The sequence below is a fragment of the Eschrichtius robustus genome, chromosome 2 (assembly GCF_028021215.1).
Source record: "Eschrichtius robustus isolate mEscRob2 chromosome 2, mEscRob2.pri, whole genome shotgun sequence".
NCBI lineage: Eukaryota > Metazoa > Chordata > Mammalia > Artiodactyla > Eschrichtiidae > Eschrichtius > Eschrichtius robustus.
In genome coordinates, this window is record NC_090825.1 from 161,158,399 (window position 1) to 161,177,880 (window position 19,482).

A 19,482-nucleotide genomic window follows, 5' to 3' on the forward strand; every position below is an offset into this window, starting at 1 on the left:
GTCCCTGCCGCCTCAGTGTCTCAGGATTCCCGTGGGTGGAACCGATGTTGCTCCCGTCCTTGCATGCTGGGGCTTCGGGGACCGTGGCCTTCCCAAGATAGGCCTCTGAGGGCGGCTGTCAGTGACGGAGAAACATTTTTACAGATGGAAGCACTAATTAAGACATTTGAATGTCTTCCATATTCCTAATTCTTTGTTCTTTTCCTTTATGTAATAGAGAAGATCCTGTCTAGCTCATTACCAGCTGGTCTAGTAAACATCTAGAGACTATAAGGATATTTTAGTTTAATTCCCTGAGCCTCAGGATTATGGAAACAAGATGGTAGGGGGAAGGGCTCTGCAATGAGGCTGGAAAGAAATGCTCTTCGAGAAGCGGTCACTTGGAAGCAAGTAGTTGGGTTACTTTGATTGTTGGAGCGATTTAGAGTTTTTGACTGGGACCCAGGAAAGATTGAGACCAATTTGGAGGAACAGATGGGCGGAGCCTGAGCTGCTGCCTGGTTGACGGGAAGGCAGGTTTGAGCCAGTCAATTAAACACATTTCTCCTTAATAAACGTGGCAAAACTGCATGAAAATATGAGTTATTTTCTAAGTTGCATGAATCAAAGTCTGGCAAGGGGCCTGAGAGGCAAGAGCTGTTTGCTCTGTGACAGACATGCACACAGACTCCTGATGCCGGCTCTGCGTTTAACTCATACAGGGAATGTGGCCCGCTTTCCAGAACAGGGCTCCCGAGCCAGCCAGGGGAGCAGCAGTGGATGCTGACCTACAGGCCGGCAGGAGAAGGGCAGGTGCCACGGCAGGGGCGAGGCCGCCCACTGGGAGGAGCTGCGGATGAAGGGCCACAGGCAGGCCGGGCCCCAGCTCAGCTGCGTGGACCCCATTAGGGTGAGGCCTTGAGGCTGCCTGCCCTGGGCTCAGGGCTCACCTCACCAATGTGTCCGAGTGACCCAGCTATTCTAGCACAGACTGAGGTGGGCGTGCAGAGGCCCATTGAGAAGGCTGAGGCTGGCAGCTTCCCCCTTGTCCTCCCAGTGGGTCACTCCCAGGTCTGACCCCTGTGCTGGAGGAGCAGGGTCTGGCAGCAGCCTGCTCTGCTAACATCCAAGGCGGGGGTGGTGAGGCCATCCAGCTTTCCAGGGTCCAGCAGCAAGGGCCCACCCCATGATCTGGCTTTTGGAAGGTTCTGGTACCTCCGTGAATAAGCCTGACATGTTGTTCTCCAAGTGGACACCCCTAGGATGTCACTACCCAGAGGGGAAGCAGAGTCAGCACCTCCTGGGGCCCTCCCTTACATGCCTGTCCCACCTCCCACAAGTGCTCCCTAGAGACGTCCTCTCCACCCCTCTGCACTCGGCCCGGTGGCTCTAAGAGGGAGGTGTGGCTGGGACCTCTGCCCACACAGCCCTGGGGTCGGGGCTGGCCACCCTGGGAGCTAGGCTGAGGATACTGCCTGAATGGGAGAAGCCAGAGGTGCTATGTCCTGTCCCACTCCACTCCCCACAGGTGGCATTTCTCTCTGCTCAGCTGGCCTTAGAGTGCCTGCTTGGCCTTATTAAGAACCGGGATCCACCATAAGTGCTAATTCCCCACTCTTAACCCACAGTGTAGCGTTTACAGTGAAGAGAAACTCATTAGGGCCGAGCACTTCCCAGGCTGAGGAAGTGCTGGGCTCATTAGGGAGGCCAAATCCATCCTGGTGGTTCTAATGAGCTGTGAAAACCACTCAGGACCAGGAGGATTAGCAGAGAGGGTGTCTTCAAATTCCCAGAGGAGAGTTTTCTGCCTAATTTTGGAGTCCACAGGCCAAGGCATTTCATGGGAAGGAGGCTAGCAAACCAGGCCTTATCTTCTGCAAATCTAAATTGAGCCTTGGGGACAAAATTCTCCCACAGAGGAGGTGCCACTGTCCTGGATCTCTCAGCTTTTGGTGGGGAAGGAGAGATGAGGTGGGAGGGGATGGGGGCCAGGCTGCGAGGCCGCCAGGTCCTCAGAATAAGGCACTGGGACTGTGGTACTCGGGTAGGGACATGGATGGTGGCCATCAGGAGTGCAGACGGGGCCTGGCTGGCCAGACTGGGGCTCTGGCCAGCTCCTGGGTCAAGGAGGTGGGTCCACGGGGAGAGAGGTCCTGAATGGAAGGGTGTGAGACCTGTGTCAGTTTATTCTCAGAGACCCATCCCTGACGGGCTTAAGGGGGAAACGTGAGCCAGTAATGGGAGAGGCTGGTGCAGTCAGGCCCGGCTCCCATCCTGTCAGCAGGGGTCAGTTCCCTGGTCCTTCTCAGCCCCCTGAACCCTGAACTCTCTGCAGCTCCTTCTGCAGGGACACACGCTCCTCTTGCAGGACCTTGGGAGTTCTGGCTCCTGCTCCAGCCTTACTCAACCCAGTGGGTGGAGAGGGCCTCTTGCTTAGAACTTCAGGAAATGTCCCAACCATGAGACTCATCACATAACCGAGGTCACTGGCCGTGCCCTCCCTGAGCTGGGGGCGCAGTTCAGTCACACTGCTGATTCTCATATGGAAGTGAGGAGGCCGTGGGCACTGGTAGACCCAAACCAAAGTGACCCTTGAGCAGAAGCACTCAAACCCCTGCAGAACATCTGGTTCTCCCACCAAAAGCTTACTGCAGGTAGGGGCCCACAGGGCCCACAGGGTGACCAGGCATGCAGGGGTTGGGTCCCCTTTCTGGAAGGCAGGCAGCTACTTTCCAAATGCTGGCGGCCTCCTCCCCAACCCAGGATAATGATCCGTGCCCCTTGGCCCAGGTCAGCATGGTCAGGTGTCTGTGGGTCTAGTGGCCTGAAGGCCGTGTGTTCCCCCGTGTATATATATAAGTGATGACAAGTCTCCGACTCACAGACACATCTGTGCCCTCTTGTTTCTCAGCTCATAGACCCTCCATGGAATTTCTCAGCTCACAGACCCTCCGCAGAGTTTCTCCCTTTATTCTCTTGGCGTCCCTGACGCAGCAACCTGCTATGTTTCTTTCTACTCTCTTGACTGCTCCTTCTCAGTCTCCCTTTCTCCCTCTTCCTCTTTTACACAATCTTTAAACTGAGTCTCAGTCCTTGGCTTTCTTTGCTTCTCACTTTGACCCATCTCCAGGCAAAGCTGTCCAGCTGTGACTGTAAGACCATTTATAGGCTGATGACCCTCGACTCTGTATCTCCAGCCTTGAGGTTTGGACTCGCCCACTTGACATCTCAATTGGTCCCAGACTTGCACTTGCTTTCTGCTGTACCATCTGCTCCTCCTCCTGTCCTCCCCGTGTGAGCAAATCCTCCAGTTGCTCCATCTAGAAACCTGGGGCAAGCCCGCACCAGCCACCCCTGTGAGCTGGCTGGGGCTGCCAGCCAGAAGCTGAGTGCTGCAGTGTTCCCAGGCTTTGCACAGGCATGGCCCAAAGCAGACTCGCTCTGGGATGGAGCTTTCCAGGGGTGTCCCTCCTAGTTCCTATTATCTTACTAGCACCTCCAACAAGCCACCGAGGAAGGGGATTTTGAGTGCAAGCGGCTGGAACAGGAAAAAGGAGTCCAGAGTGTTGGGGGCTTCTTGGCGCCCAAGCAAGGAAACATTGATTTGGAAGTGCTGGTTCTTCCCCTTGCTCTTGTCACAGAAGCTGCCAAAGTGTACCAGGAAGTCATTCTGGACATCTCTTTGCACAACTGCCGATATCCAAACAATCCCAAGTGCTGTGTATCTTACCTCTCAGATGGATCTCAAACTCACACTTTCTCCTCCCTCTCCCTGTGACCTCTGGGCCAAGTCATCATTTTCTCTCTCCTGGACTCTGTAGTGGCCTCTAACTCATCTCCCTGTATCTTCTTCAGTCTGTTCTCCACTCAGCAACGATCACAGTCCCTGGCACCTAGTAGGTTCTCAATTAGTGTTTATGTTATGGAGGGAGAAAATTCCTCTCTGTGTGCCAGCAGGACCGTGGACGAGCTTTGCTTCTAAAGGTATATTTCATGCCCCTGGATGGTGGGGATTATTGTTACTATTTTTTGCCTTACTGGGAAGAAAAAGAACAACTCTTTGTTATTAAAACCAGAGAGGAACTACTGTTTTGTCAGAGCAGGTAGGAATTACAGTGCGGACAGTTGATGTGTCACCCACAGGTCCACCAAGTTCGTGGTTGGTGATTGGAATGATCTCTACTCATCTCTGCAAGTCTTGTCCTGTGCTTTTTTTAACTTTTAATTTTGAAATAATTAACAGGAAGTTGCAAAAATTGTATATAGAGTCCCTTGTAGGCTTTCCCCAGCTTTCCCCAATGGTGACATCTTATATAACTGCAGTACAATATCAAACCCAGGGAACTGACATTGGTATAACACTGTTAACTAGACTACAGACCTTATTCAGTTCTCACCATTTTTTAATGATGAGAGCTGAATAAGGTCTGCAGTTTTAATTTTTTTTAAAGAACTTTATTTTTTTAATTATTTATTAATTTTCAATGTGGACAATTTTTAAAGTCTTTATTGAATTTATTACAATATTGCTTCTGTTTTATGTTTTGGTTTTTTGGCCGAGAAGCATGTGGGATCTTAGCTCTCCGACCAGGGATCGAACCCGCACTCCCTGCATTGGAAAGCGTAGTCTTAACAACTGGACCTCCAGGGAAGTCCCAGGTCGGTAGTTTTTAACTTGCAGTAATGTATGTGTGTGTGTGTGTGTGTGTGTGTGTGTGCGTAGTTCTGTGCGATTTTATCCCATGTATAGATTCAGTAACCACCACCACAATCAAGACAAAGAACTATGAGATGCCAGTAGCTGTAGTCTTGGGCATACAAAACAAGTCACCAGGAGGAATTTTCTCCATGTTAACATTACCAAGAAAAACCACAAGCTACAGAGTTCATGCAAATGAAGATGGGTTCCCATGGAAGAGATTCCTGTATTAACATAATTGCCAAGTTTCCCTGAGAATGAAATACTCATTTTCATGTTGTTTTTCAGTTACTCATATTCTCTTCCTTCAGTTACATCATTTGATGCATAGCTAGAAGATGTGTGTGTGAAAGAGAAAAAATACATGGTAAAAATATCTTTATTGTAACTATTGTGAGAGAAAACACCCTATAAAAGAAATAATAATAGCAAATACCTGGTAGTGTTTACTATGTGTTCAGGCATAATAAAGTTTAAAAAAAAATCCATCATCACAAATGAACTCCCTTGTGTCACCTCTTTGTATTCACACCCCTGCCTCCCCTCTCCCTGTCTCTGTCCCCAGCAACTACTGATTTGTCCTCCATCTCTATAGTTCTGTCACTTTGAGAATGTTATATAAATGGAATAATATAGTGTGTACACTTTTAGATTGACTTTTTTTCCACTTAGCATAATTCCCTTAAGACCCATCAGGTTGTTGCACGTATCAATAATTTATTCCTTTTTATTGCTGAATAGTGTTCCTTTGTATGGATGTACCAGAATTTATTCAATCATTATGAATAAATGTTCTATGAATATTCATGTACAGGTTTTTGTGCAAACATCAGTTTTCATTTCTCTGGTATAAATGTCCGAGCATGCAAGGACTGGGTTGTGTGCTAAGTGCATGTTTAGTTTTGTGAGTAACTGACAGTTTTCCCGAGTGGTTGTACCATTTTATGTTCTCACCAGCAATGGATGAGAGATCCAGTTTCTCTGCATTCTTGCTAGCATTCGGTATTATTGCTATCCTTTATTATAGTTGTTTTAATAGGTACATAGTGATGTCTCATTCTGGGTTTTCTTTGCATTTCCCTAACGGCTAATGATACTGAACATTTTTTCGTGCTCTTACTTGCCATCTCTATCTTTGGAGAAATATCTATTCATGTCTTTTGCCCATTTTGTAATTGGGTTGTTTGTTTTGTTCTTTTACCATTGAGGTTTTTTTTTTTTAATAGTAAAATATGCGTACCAATAACCAGTAAACTTCTCTTCTTTCTTTTGATATTTTTCACAGTAATATAAGTTGATATACACCCAGAAGTCTGTGTAACATGCCCATATCAGGGATTAGTTAGGGTGAGTATGGTAGCTGCTATAATAAATAACCCCCACTTTGAGAGTTTAAACACAGTAAACATTTATTTCTTGCTCACACAAAGCCAGAAGTGTGTTGGGTGGTTCTTTTCAGCAGCTTTTGCTAAGCAGTGAGTGTGGGATCTGGGTACCTTCCACCCTGATACTCTATCAGCTGGATCACATGGCCTCCAAAGTAGCTGTGGAGAGGTAGAGAGAGAAGGGAAATACACAGGGATTTTATTTTTTATGACCAGTTCTAGCGGTGGTATACATTCCTCCAGCTTACATCTCATTGGCCAGAATTTAGTGACCTGATCCCAAACCAACTTCAAGGGAGACAAGGAGTGTGCTCGTCCTGTGTGTCCCAGAAGACATGGTAGGTTGGGTGAACACTGGGCCCATTTCTGTCATTATTGAGGCATAAGATGGAGTGTTGTGGAGCACACCGTGTTTGCTCAGGTGATACTTGGCTCACAGTTCTAAGGTGCCTTCGGCATCAAGCCTTGGATGAAAGGGGTTATCACCACTGCATCTAGTACCTTTTTAAAATGCTTCTATCCATATAGACTAAAATATAAGCCTATATTTTATTTTATTTTTAAAAAATTTATTTTATATTGGAGTATAGTTAATTTACAATTTTATTTTCAAGTGTACAGCAAAGTGATTCAGTTATACATATACATACATCTATTCTTTTTCAGATTCTTTTCCCATACAGGTTATTACAGAGTATTGAGTAGAGTTCCCTGTGCTATACAGCAGGTCCTTGTTGATTATCTATCTTATGTATAGTAGTGTGTATATGTTAATCCCAGACTCCTAATTTATCCCTCTCCCCCCACCTTTCCCTTTTGGTAACCATACATTTGTTTTCTAAGTCTGTGAGTCTGTTTCTGTTTTGTAAATAAGTTCATTTGTATCATTTTTTTAGATCACAGATATAAGTGATATCATATGATATTTGTCTTTCTCTGTCTGATTTACCTCATTTAGTATGATAATCTCTAGGTCCATCCATGTTGCTGCAAATGGCATTATTTCATTCTTTTTTATGGCTGAGTAATATTCCATTGTATATATATACCACTTCTTCTTTATCCATTCATCTGTCCATGGACATTTAGGTTGCTTCCATGTCCTGGCTACTGTAAATAGTGCTGCTATGAACATAGGGGTGAATGTATCTTTTTGAATTATAGATTTTTTTCTGGATATATGCCCAGGAGTGGGAGTGCTGGGTAATATGGTAACTCTATTTTTAGTTTTTAAGGAACCTCCATACTGTTCTCCATAGTGGCTGTATCAATTTACATTCCCACCAACAGTGTAGCAGGGTTTCCATTTCTCCACACCCCTCCAACATTTATTGTTTGTAGATTTTTGGATGATGACCATTCTGACTGGTGTGAGGTGACATCTCATTGTAGCTTTGATTTGCATTTCTCTAATAATTAGCGAAGCTGAGCATCTTTTCATGTGCTTTTTGGACATCTGTATGTCTTCTTTGGAGAAACGTCTGTTTAGATCTTCTGCCCATTTTTTGATTGGGGTGTTGTTTTTTTGACATAGAGCTGATGAGCTGTCGAATATTTTGGAAATTAATCCCTTGTTGGTCACATCGTTTGCAAATATTTTCTCCCATTCTATGGGTTGTCTTTTAGTTTTTTTAGGGTTTCCTGTGCTGTGCAAAATCTTTTAAGATTAACTGGTTCCATTGGTTTATATTTTTTTTTCATTACTCTAGGTGGTGGATCCAAAAAGATATGCTGCAACTTATGTCAAAGAGTGTTCTGCCTATATTTTCCTCTAAGAGTTTATAGTATCCAGATTTACATTTAGGTCTTTAACCCATTTTGAGTTTATTTTTGTGTATGGTATTAGAGAATGTTCTAATTTCATTCTTTTACATGTGGCTGTCCAGTTTTCCCAGCACCACTTATTGAACAGACTGTCTTTTCTCCATTGTGTATTCTTACCTATTTTGTTGTAGATTAATTGACGATAGGTGTGTGGGATTATTTCTGGGCTATCTATCCTGTTCCATTGAACTATAATTCTGTCTTTGTGCCAGTACTGTACTGCTTTGATTACTATAGTTTTATAGTATAGTCTGAAGTCAGGGGGCCTGATTCCTCCAGCTCCATTTTTCTTTCTCAGGATTGCTTTGGCTATTCGGGGTCTTTGGTTTTCATACAAATTAAAAATTTTTTTGTTCTAGTTCTGTGAAAAATGCCATTGGCAATTTGATAAAGATTGCATTGAACCTGTAGATTGCCTTGGGGAGTATAGTCATTTTGACAATATTGATTTCTCCAATCCAAGAACATGGTATATCTTTCCATCTGTTCGTGTCATCTTTGATTTCTTTCATCAGTGTCTTATAGTTTTCTGAGTAGAGGTCTTTTGGATCCTTAGGTAGATTTATTCCTAGGTATTTTATTCTCTTTGATGCAATGGTAAATGGGATTGTTTCCTTAATTTCTCTTTCTGACCTTTTGTTGTTAGTGTCTAAGAATGCAAGATATTTCTGTGTATTAATTTTGTATCCTGCAACTTCACCAAATTCATTGATGAAGTCTAGTGGTTTTCTGGTAGCACCTTTAGAATTTTCTATGTATAGTATTATGTCATCTGCAAACAGTGACAGTTTAACTTCTTCTTTTCCAATTTGGATTCCTTTTATTTCTTTTTCTCCTCTGATCACTGTGGCTAGGACTTCCAAAACTATTTTGAATAAAAGTGGCAAGAGAGGACATCCTTGTCTTGTTCCTGATCTTAGAGGAAATGCTCATCTTTTCACTACTGAGTATGATTTTAGCTGTGGGTTTGTCATATATGGCCTTTATTATGTTGAGGTATGTTCCCTCTATGCCCACTATCTGGAGAGTTTTTATCATAAATGACTGTTGAATTTTGTCAAAAGCTTTTTCTTCATCTATTGAGATGATCATAAGGTTTTTATTCTTCAATTTGTTGATGTGGTGCATCACACTGATTGATTTGCAGATATTGAAAAATGCTTGCATCCCTGGGATAATCCCACTTGATTGTGGTATGCAATTCTTTTAATGTATTATTGGATTTGGCTTGCTAGTATTTTGTTGAACATTTTTGCATCTATGTTCATCAGTGATATAGGCCTATAATTTTCTTTTTTTGTGGTATCTTTGTCTGGTTTTGGTATCAGGGTGTTGGTGGACTTATAGAATGAGTTTGGGAGTTTTCCTTCCCCTGTAATTTTTTTGGAACAGTTTCAGAAGGATAGGTGTTAGCTCTTCTCTAAATATTTCATAGAACTCGCCTCAGAAGCCATCTGGTCCTGGACTTTTGTTTGTTGGGAGTTTTAAAATCACAGTTTCAATTTCAGTGCTTGTGATTTGTCTGTTCAAATTTTATATTTCTTTCTGGTTCAGTCTTGGGAGCTTGCATCTTTCTAAGAATTTGTCCATTTTTCTAGGTTGTCCATTTTATTGGCATATAGTTGTTTTTAGTAGTCTCTATGATCCTTTGTATTTCTTTGGTGTCCATTGTAACTCTCCTTTTTCATTTCTAATTTCATTGGTTTGAGCCCTCTCCCTTTTTTCTTGATGAGTCTGACTAAAGGTTTATCAATTTTATTTATCTTCTCAAAGAACCAGCTTTTAGTTTCATTGATCTTTGCTGTTGTTTTCTTCATCTCTATTTCATTTATTTCTGCTCTGATCTTTATGATTTCTTTCCTTCTATTAACTTTAGGTTTTGTTTGTTCTTCTTTCTCTAGTTGCTTTAGGTGTAAGTTTAGGTGGTTTATTTGAGATTTTTCTTGTTTCCTGAGGTAAGATTGTATTGCTATAAACTTCCCTCTTATGGGATGCTTTTGCTGCACCCCATAGGTTTTGGATTGCCATGTTTTCATTTTCATTTGTCTCTAGGTATTTTCTGATTTCCTCTTTGATTTCTTCAGTGATCCACTGGTTTGTAGTAGCATATTGTTTAGCCTTGACATGTGTGTGTTTTTTGCAATTTTTTTCTTGTAGATGATTTCTAATCTCATAGCGTTGTGGTTGGAAAAGATGCTTGATATGATTTCAATTTTATTAAATTTATTGAGGCTTGCTTTGTGACCCAGCATGTGAACTAGCCTGGAGAATGTTCCATGTGCACTTGGAAAGAATGCATATTCTGCTGCTTTCAGATGGAATGCTCTATAAATGACATTTAAGTCCATCTGGTCTAATGTGTCATTTAAGGCCAGTGTTTCCTTATTGATTTTCTGTCTGGCTGATCTGCCTATTGATATAAGTGGGGTGTTAAAGTCCCCCACTATTATTGTATTACTGTCAGTTTCTCCTTTTGGGGCCGTTAGCATTTGCCTTACATATTGATGTTCCCGTAGGTTGGGTACATATATATTTACAATTGTTATATCTTCTTCTTGGATTGATCCCTTGATCATTATGCAGTGCTCTTCTTTGTCTCATGTAACAGTCTTTATTTAAAGTCTATTTTTTCTGATGTGAGTGCTGCTACTCCAGCTTTCTTTTAATCTCCATTGGCATGGAATATTTTTTTTAACGTCTTTATTGGAGTATAACTGCTTTGCAACGGTGTGTTAGTTTCTGTTTATAACAAAGTGAATCAGCTATACATATACATATATCCCCATATCACCTCCCTCTTGTGTCTCCCTCCCAACATCCCTATCCCACCCCTCTGCATGGTCACAAAGCACCAAGCTAATCTCCCTGTTCTATGTGGCTGCTTCCCACTAGCTATCTATTTTACATTTGGTAGTGTATATATGCCCATGCCACTCTCTCACTTCATCCCAGCTTACCCTCCCTCCCTCCCCGTGTCCTCAAGTCCATTCTCTATGTCTGTGTCTTTATTCCTGTCCTGCCCCTAGGTTCATCAAAACCATTTTGTTTTTTGTTTTTTAGATTCTATATATATGTGTTGGCATACGGTATTTATTTTTTTCTTTCTGACTTACTTCACTCTGTATGACAGTCTCTAGGTCCATCCACCTCACTACAAATAACTCAATTTCATTTCTTTTTATGGCTGAGTAATATTCCATTGTATATATGTACCGCATCTTCTTTATGCATGCATCTGTCCATGGACACTTAGGTTGCTTCCATGTCCTGGCTATTGTAAATAGAGCTGCAATGAACATTATGGTACGTGACTCTTTTTGAATTATGGTTTTCTCAGGGTATATGCCCAGTAGTGGGATTGCTGGGTCGTATGGTAGTTCTATTTGTAGTTTTTTAAGGAACCTCCATACTGTTCTCCATAGTGGCTGAATCAATTTACATTCCCACCAACAGTGCAAGAGTGTTCCCTTTTCTCCACACCCTCTCCAGCATTTATTGTTTCTAGACTTTTTGATGAGGGCCATTCTGACTGGTGTGAGGTGATACCTCATTGTAGTTTTGATTTGCATTTCTCTAATGATTAGTGATGTTGCGCATACTTTCATGTGTTTGTTGGCAATCTGTATATCTTCTTTGGAGAAATGTCTATTTAGGTCTTTTGCCCATTTTTGAATTGGGTTTTTCATCTTTTTGATATTGAGCTGCATGAGATGCTTGTAAATTTTAGAGATTAATCCTTTGTCAGTTGCTTCATTTGCAAATATTTTCTCCCATTCTGAGGGTTGTCTTTTCGTCTTGTTTATGGTTTCCTTTGTTGTGCAACAGCTTTTAAGTTTCATTAGCTCCCATTTGTTATTTTTATTTCCTTTTCTCTAGGAGGTGGGTCATAAAGGATCTAGCGGTGGTTTATGTCGTAGAGTGTTCTGCCTCTGTTTTCCTCTAAGAGTTTTATAGTGTCTGGCCTTACATGTAGGTCTTTAATCCATTTTGAGTTTATTTTTGTGTATGGTGTTAGGGAGTGTTCTAATTTCATTCTTTCACATGTAGCTGTCCAGTTTCCCCAGCACCACTTATTGAACAGGCTGTCTTTTCTCCATTGTATATTCTTGCCTCCTTTGTCAACGATAAGGTGACCATATGTGTGTGAGTTTATCTCTGGGCTTTCTATCCTGTTCCATTGATCTATATTTCTGTTTTTGTGCCAGTACCATACTGTCTTGATTACTGTAGCTTTGTAATATAGCCTGAAGTCCAGGAGCCTGATTCCTCCAGCTCCGTTTTTCTTTTTCAAGATTGCTTTGGCTATTCGGGGTCTTTTGTGTTTCCATACAAATCGTGAAATTTTTTGTTCTAGTTCTGTGAAAAATGCCATTGGCAGTTTGATAGGGTTGCATTGAATCTGTAGATTGCTTTGGGTAGTATAGTCATTTTCACAATGTTGATTCTTCCAATCCAAGAACATGGTATATCTCTCCATCTGTTTGTATCATCTTTAATTTCTTTCATCAGCATGTTATAGTTTTCTGCATACAGGTCTTTTGTCTCCTTAAGTAGGTTTATTCCTAGGTATTTTATTCTTTCTGTTGCAATGGTAAATGGAATTGTTTCCTTAATTTCTATTTCTGATCTTTCATTGTTAGTGTATAGGAATGCAAGAGGTTTCTGTGCATTAATTTTGTATCCTGCTACTTTACCAAATTCATTAATCAGCTCTAATAGTTTTCTGGTAGTATCTTTAGGATTCTGTATGTATAGTATCATGTCATCTGCAAACAGTGACAGCTTTACTTCTTCTTTTCTGATTTGGATTCCTTTTATTTCTTTTTCTTCTCTGATTGCTGTGGCTAAAATTTCCAAAACTATGTTGAATAATAGTGGTGAGAGTGGGCACCCTTGTCTTGTTGATCTTAGAGGAAATGGTTTCAGTTTTTCACCAATGAGAATGATATTGGCTGTGGGTTTGTCATATATGGCCTTTATTATGTTGAGGTAAGTTCCCTCTATGCCTACTTTCTGGAAAGTTTTTATCATAAATGGGTGTTGAATTTTGTCAAAAGCTTTTTCTGCATCTATTGAGATGATCATATAGATTTTCTCCTTCAGTTTGGTAATATGGTTTGTCACATTGATTGATTTGCGTATATTGAAGAATCCTTGCATTCCTGGGATAAACCCCACTTGATCATGGTGTATGATCCTTTTAATGTGCTGTTGGATTCTGTTTGCTAGTATTTTGTTGAGGATTTTGGCAACTATGTTCATTAGTGACATTGGTCTGTAGTTTTCTTTTTTTGTGACATCTTTGTCTGGTTTTGGTATCAGGGTGATGGTGACCACATAGAATGAGTTTGGGAGTCTTCCTCCCTCTGCTATACTTTGGAAGTTTCAGAAGGATAGGTGTTAACTCTTCTCTAAATGTTTGATAGAATTCGCCTGAGAAGCCATCTGGTCCTGGGCTTTTGTTTGTTGGAAGATTTTTAATCACAGTCTCAATTTCAGTGCTTGTGATTGGTATGTTTGTATTTTCTATTTCTTCCTGGTTCAGTCTCAGAAGGTTGTGCTTTTCTAAGAATTTGTCCATTTCTTCCAGGTTGTCCATTTTATTGGCATACGGTTGCTTGTAGTAATCTCTCATGATTCTTTGTATTTCTGCAGTGTCAGTTGCTACTTCTCCTTTTTCATTTCAAGTTCTATTGATTTGAGTCTTCTCCCTTTTTTTCTTGATGAGTCTGACTAATTGTTTATCAATTTTGTTTATCTTCTCAATGAACCAGCTTTTAGTTTTATTGATCTTTGCTATTGTTTCCATCATTTCTTTTTCATTTATTTCTGATCTGATCTTTATGATTTCTTTCCTTCTGCTAACTTTGGTGTTTTTTTTGTTCTTCTTTCTCTAATTGCTTTAGGTGTAAGGTTAGTTTGTTTATTTGAGATATTTCTTGTTTCTTGAAGTAGGATTGTATTGCTATAAACTTCCCTCTTAAAACTGCTTTTGCTGCACCCCATAGGTTTTGGGTTGTCATGTTTTCATTGTCATTTGTTTCTAGGTATTTTTTGATTTCCTCCGTGATTTCTTCAGTGATCTCTTGCTTATTTAGTAGTGTATTGTTTGGCCTCCATGTGTTTGTATTTTTTACAGATTTTTCCCTGTAATTGATACATAGTCTCATAGCACTGTGCTCGGAAAAGATACCTGATACGTTTTCAATTTTCTTAAATTTACCAAGGTTTGATTTGTGACCCAAGATATGATCTATCCTGGAAAATGTTCCATGAGCACTTGAGAAGAAAGTGTATTCTGCTCTTTTTGGATGGAATGTCCTATAAATATCAATTAAGTCCATCTTGCTTAATGTATCATTTAAAGCTTGTGTTTCTTTCTTTATTTTCATTTTGGATGATCTCTCCATTGGTGAAAGTGGGGTGTTAAAGTCCCCTGCTATGATTGTGTTACTGTTGATTTCCCCTTTTATGGCTGTTAGCCTTTGTCTTATGTATTGAGGTGCTCCTATGTTGTGTGCATAAATATTTACAATTGTTATATCTTCTTCTTGGATTGATCCCTTGACCATTATGTAGTGTCCCCCTTTGTCTCTTGTAATAGTCTTTATATTAAAGTCTATTTTGTCTGCTATGAGAATTACTATTCCAGCTTTCTTTTGATTTCCATTTGCATGGAATATCTTTTTCCATACCCTCACTTTCAGTCTGTATGTGTCCCTAGGTCTGAAGTGGGTCTCTTGCAGACAGCATATATACAGGTATTGTTTTTGTATCCATTCAGCCAGTGTATGTGTTTTGGTTGGAGCATTTAATCCATTTACATTTAAGGTAGTTATTGATATGTATGTTCCTCTTACCATTTTCTTAATTGTTTTGGGTTTGTTATTTTAAGTCTTTTCCTTCTCTTGTGTTTCCTGCCTAGAGAAGTTCCTTTAGCATTTGTTGTAAAGCTGGTTTGGTGGTGATGAATTCTCTTAGATTTTGCTTGTCTGTAAAGGTTTTAATTTCTCCATCAAACCTGAATGAGATCCTTGCTGGGTAGAGTAATCTTGGGTGTAGGTTTCCCCCTTTCATCACTTTAAATATGTCCTGTCACTCCCGTCTGGCTTGCAGAGTTACTGCTGAAAAACAGCTGTTAACCTTATGTGGATTCCCTTGTATGTTATTTGTTGTTTTTCCCTTGCTGCTTTTAATATTTTTTCTTTGTATTTAATTTTTGATAGTTTGATTAATATGTATCTTGGCGTGTTTCTCCTTGGATTTATCCTGTATGGGACTCTCTGCACTTCCTGGACTTGATTGACTATTTCCTTTCCCATATTAAGGAAGTTTTTGACTATAATCTCTTCAAATATTTTCTCAGTCCCTTTCTTTTTCTCTTCTTCTTCTGGGACCCCTGTATTTCAAATGTTGGTGCATTTAATGTTGTCCCAGAGGTCTCTGAGACTGTCCTCAATTCTTTTCATTCTTTTTTCTTTATTCTGCTCTGCAGTAGTTATTTCCACTATTTTATCTTCCAGGTCACTTATCCGTTCTTCTGCCTCAGTTGTTCTACTGTTGATTCCTTCTAGAGAATTTTAAATTTCATTTATTTTGTTGTTCATCACTGTTTGTTTGCTCTTTAGTTCTTCTAGGTCCTAGTTAAATGTTTCTTGTATTTTCTCCATTCTATTTCCAAGATTTTGGATCATCTTTACTATCATTACTCTGAATTCTTTTTCAGGTAGACTGCCTATTTCCTCTTCATTTGTTTGGTCGTGTGGGTTTTTACCTTGCTCCTTCATCTGCTGTGTGTTCCTCTGTCTTCTTATTTTGCTTAACTTACTGTGTTTGGGGTCTCCTTTTCACAGGCTGCAGGTTCGTAATTCCCATTGTTTTTGGTGTCTGTCCCCAGTGGCTAAGGTTGGTTCAGTGTGTTGTGTAGGCTTCCTGGTGGAGGGGACTGGTGTCTGTGTTCTGGTGGATGAGGCTGGATCTTGTCTTTCTGGGGACAGGACCCCTTCCGGTGGTGTGTTTTTGGGTGTCTGTGACCTTATTATGATTTTAGGCAGCCTATCTGTTAATGGGTGGGGTTGTGTTCCTGTGTTGCTAGTTGTTTGGCATAGGGTGTCCAACACTGTAGCTTGCTGGTCGTTGAGTGGAGCTGGGTCTTAGCGTTGAGATGGACATCTTTGGGAGAGCTTTCGCTGTTTGATATTACATGGAGCCAAGAGGTCTCTGGTGGACCAATATCCTGGAATCAGCTCTCCCACCTCAGAGGCACAGGTCTGACACCCGGCCGGAGCACCAAGATCTTGTCAGCCACATGGCTCTTCTTTTGGGCTTAGTCTAGTTTCGTTTGCCTGTAGTGGGCTGTGTGAAGAAGCCTCGCACCTAACACACGGGATTAGTGTTCCCAGTGAAGAACTGCTGCGAGCAACACAACAATTTGGTGTGCAGCCCTGTGGAAGAGTGCTGCCCAGGACACCTCAATTCAAGATGACCTGCATGGAATATCTTTTTCCATATCCTCACTTTCAGTCTGTATGTGTCCCTAGATCTGAAGTGGGTCTTTTGCAGACAGCATATATACGGGTCTTGCTTCTGAATCCATTCAGCCAGTCTCTGTCTTTTGGTTGGAGCATTTAATCCATTTACATTTAAGGTAATTATGATATGTATGTTCTTATTGCAGTTATGTTAATTGTTTTGGATTTGTGTTGGTAGGTCTTTTTTCTTCCCTTCCTCTTTTGTTTTCTTCTCTTGTGATTTGATGACTATCTTTACTGTTGTGTTTGGATTCCTTTGTGTGTGTGTGTGTGTGTGTGTGTGTGTGTGTGTGTAGCTATTGTAGATTTTTGGTTTGTGGTTACCATGAGGTTTGATATAGCACTCTGTGTGTGTATGTGTGTGTGTGTGTATATATATATATATATATATATGTTTTAAGTTGCTGGTCTCTTAATTTCAAATGCATTTCAAATATCCTGCATTTATACTCTCCTCTTCTCATGATTGCTGGTTTTGATATCATATTTGTGTGTGGATGATTTCCTACCTTTACTGTATGTTTGCCTTTACCAGTGGGCTTTCTCATTCATAATTTTGTTGTTTCTAGTTGTGACCTTTTCTTTTCCACTTAGAGAAGTTCCTTTAGCATTTGTTTTAAAGCTGGTCTGGTGGTGCTGAATTCTCTCAGCTTTTGCTTGTTTGTAAAGTTTTTGACTTCTTCATGGAATCTGAAGGAGAACCTTGTTGGGTAGAGTATTCTTTTTTTTTAAACATTTTATTTTATATTGGAGTATAGTTGATTAACAATGTTGTGTTAGTTTCAGGTGTACAACAAAGTGATTCAGTTATACAAACACATGTATGTATTCTTTTTTCAAAATCTTTTCCCAGTTAGGTTGTTACATGATATTGAGCAGAGTTCCCTGTGCTATACAGTAAGTCCTTGTTGGTTATCCATTTTAAACTAACGTATATATATGGAATCTAAAAAAAAAAAAAAATTGTACTGATGAGCCTAGTTGCAGGATAGCAATAAAGAGGTAGACATAGAGAATGGACTTGATGTTATGGGGTGGGAGGGTGAAGCTGGGACCAAGTGAGAGTAGCATCGACATATATACACTACTGAATGTAAAACAGTTGGCTGGTGGGAAGCAGCAGCATAGCACAGGGAGATCGGCTTGGTGCTTTGCGATGACCTAGAGGGGTGGGATGGGAGAATGGGAGGGAGGTTCAAGAGGGAGGGGATATGGGGACATGTGTATGCATATGGCTGATTCAGTTTGTTGTGCAACAGAAACTAACACAGTATTGTGAAGCAATTATACTCCAATAAAGGTCTATTAAAAATAAATAAATAAATAAATAAATAAATAAATAAAGCATAAATAAATAAATATTGACACGTGTGTACATGTCAATCTGAGACTCCCTAACTATCCCTCCCCCTCACATTTCCCCCCTGGTAACCATAAGTTCATTCTCTAAGTCTGTGAGTCTGTTTCTGTTTTGTAAATAAGTTCATTTGTATCATTTTTCTTAGGTTCTGCATATAAGCGATATCATACGATATTTCTCTTTCTCTGTTTGACATACATCACTCAATATAACAATCTCTAGGTCCATCCATGTTGCTGCAAATGGCATTATTTCATTCTTTTTAATGGCTGAATAATATTCTATTGTATATATGGACCACATCTTCTTTATCCATTCTTCTGTTGATGGACATTTAGGTTGCTTCCATGTCCTGGCTATTGTAAACAGCACTGCAATGAACATTGTGGTTCATGTATCCTTTGAACCATGTTTTTCTCTGGGTATATGCCTAGGAGTGGGATTGCAGGATCATATGGTAGCTCTATTTTTAGTTTCTTAAGGAACCTCCATACTGTTTTCCATAGTGGCTGCACCAATTTACATTCTCCCCAACAGTGTAGGAGGGTTCCCTTCTCTCCACACCCTCTCCAGCACTTATTATTTGTGGATTTTTTGATGATAGCCATTCTGACTGGTGTGAGGTGATATCTCATTGTAGTTTTGATTTGCATTTCTCTAATAATTAGTGATGTTGAAGATCTTTTCATGAGCCTCTTGGCAATCTGTATGTCTTCTTTGGAGAAATGTCTATTTAGGTCGTCTGCCATTTTTTGATTGGGTTGTTTGTTTTGATGATATTAAGCCACAGGACCTGTTTGTAAATTTTGGAGACTAATCCCTTGTAGATCACATCATTTGCCAATATTTTCTCCCATTCTGTGGGTTGTCTCTTCATTTTGTTTATTGGGTCCTTTGCTGTGCAAAAGTTTTTGAGTTTAATTAGGTCCCATTTGTTTATTTTTGTTTTTATTTCCATTACTCTGGGAGATGGATTGAAAAAGATATTGCTACAATTTATGTCAGAGAGTATTCTGCCTATGTTTTCCTCTAAGAGTTTTATAGTATCTGGTCTCACATTTAGGTCTTTAATCTATTTTGAATTTATATTTGTGTATTGTGTTAAAGAATGTTCTAATTTCATTTTTTTACATGTAGCTGTCCAGTTTTTCCAGCACCATTTATTGAAGATACTGTCTTACCTCCATTGTATAGTCTTGCCTTCTTTGTTGTAGATCAATTGACCATAAGTGTGTCGGTTTATTTCTGGGCTTTCTATCTTTTTCCATTTATCTATATTTCTATTTTTTTGCCAGTACCATACTTTTTTGATGACTATAGCTTTGTGGTATAGTCTGAAGTCAGGGAGTCTGATTCCTCCAGCTCCATTTTTGTTTCTCAAGATTGTTTTGCCTATTTGGGGTCTTTTGTGTCTACATACAAATTTTAAGATTTTTTTGTTCTAGTTCTGTGAAAAATGACAGTGGTAATTTGATAGGGATTGAATTGAATCTGTAGATTGCCTTGGGTAATATAGCCATTTTGACAGTATTGATTCTTCCAGTCCAAGAATATGGTATATCTCTCAATCTGTTTGTGTCTTCTTCAATTTCTTTCATCAGCATCTTATAGTTTTCAGAGAACAGGTCTTTTGTCTCCTTAGGTAGGTTTATTCCTAGGTATTTTATTCTTTTTGATGTGATGGTAAATGGGATTGTTTCTTGA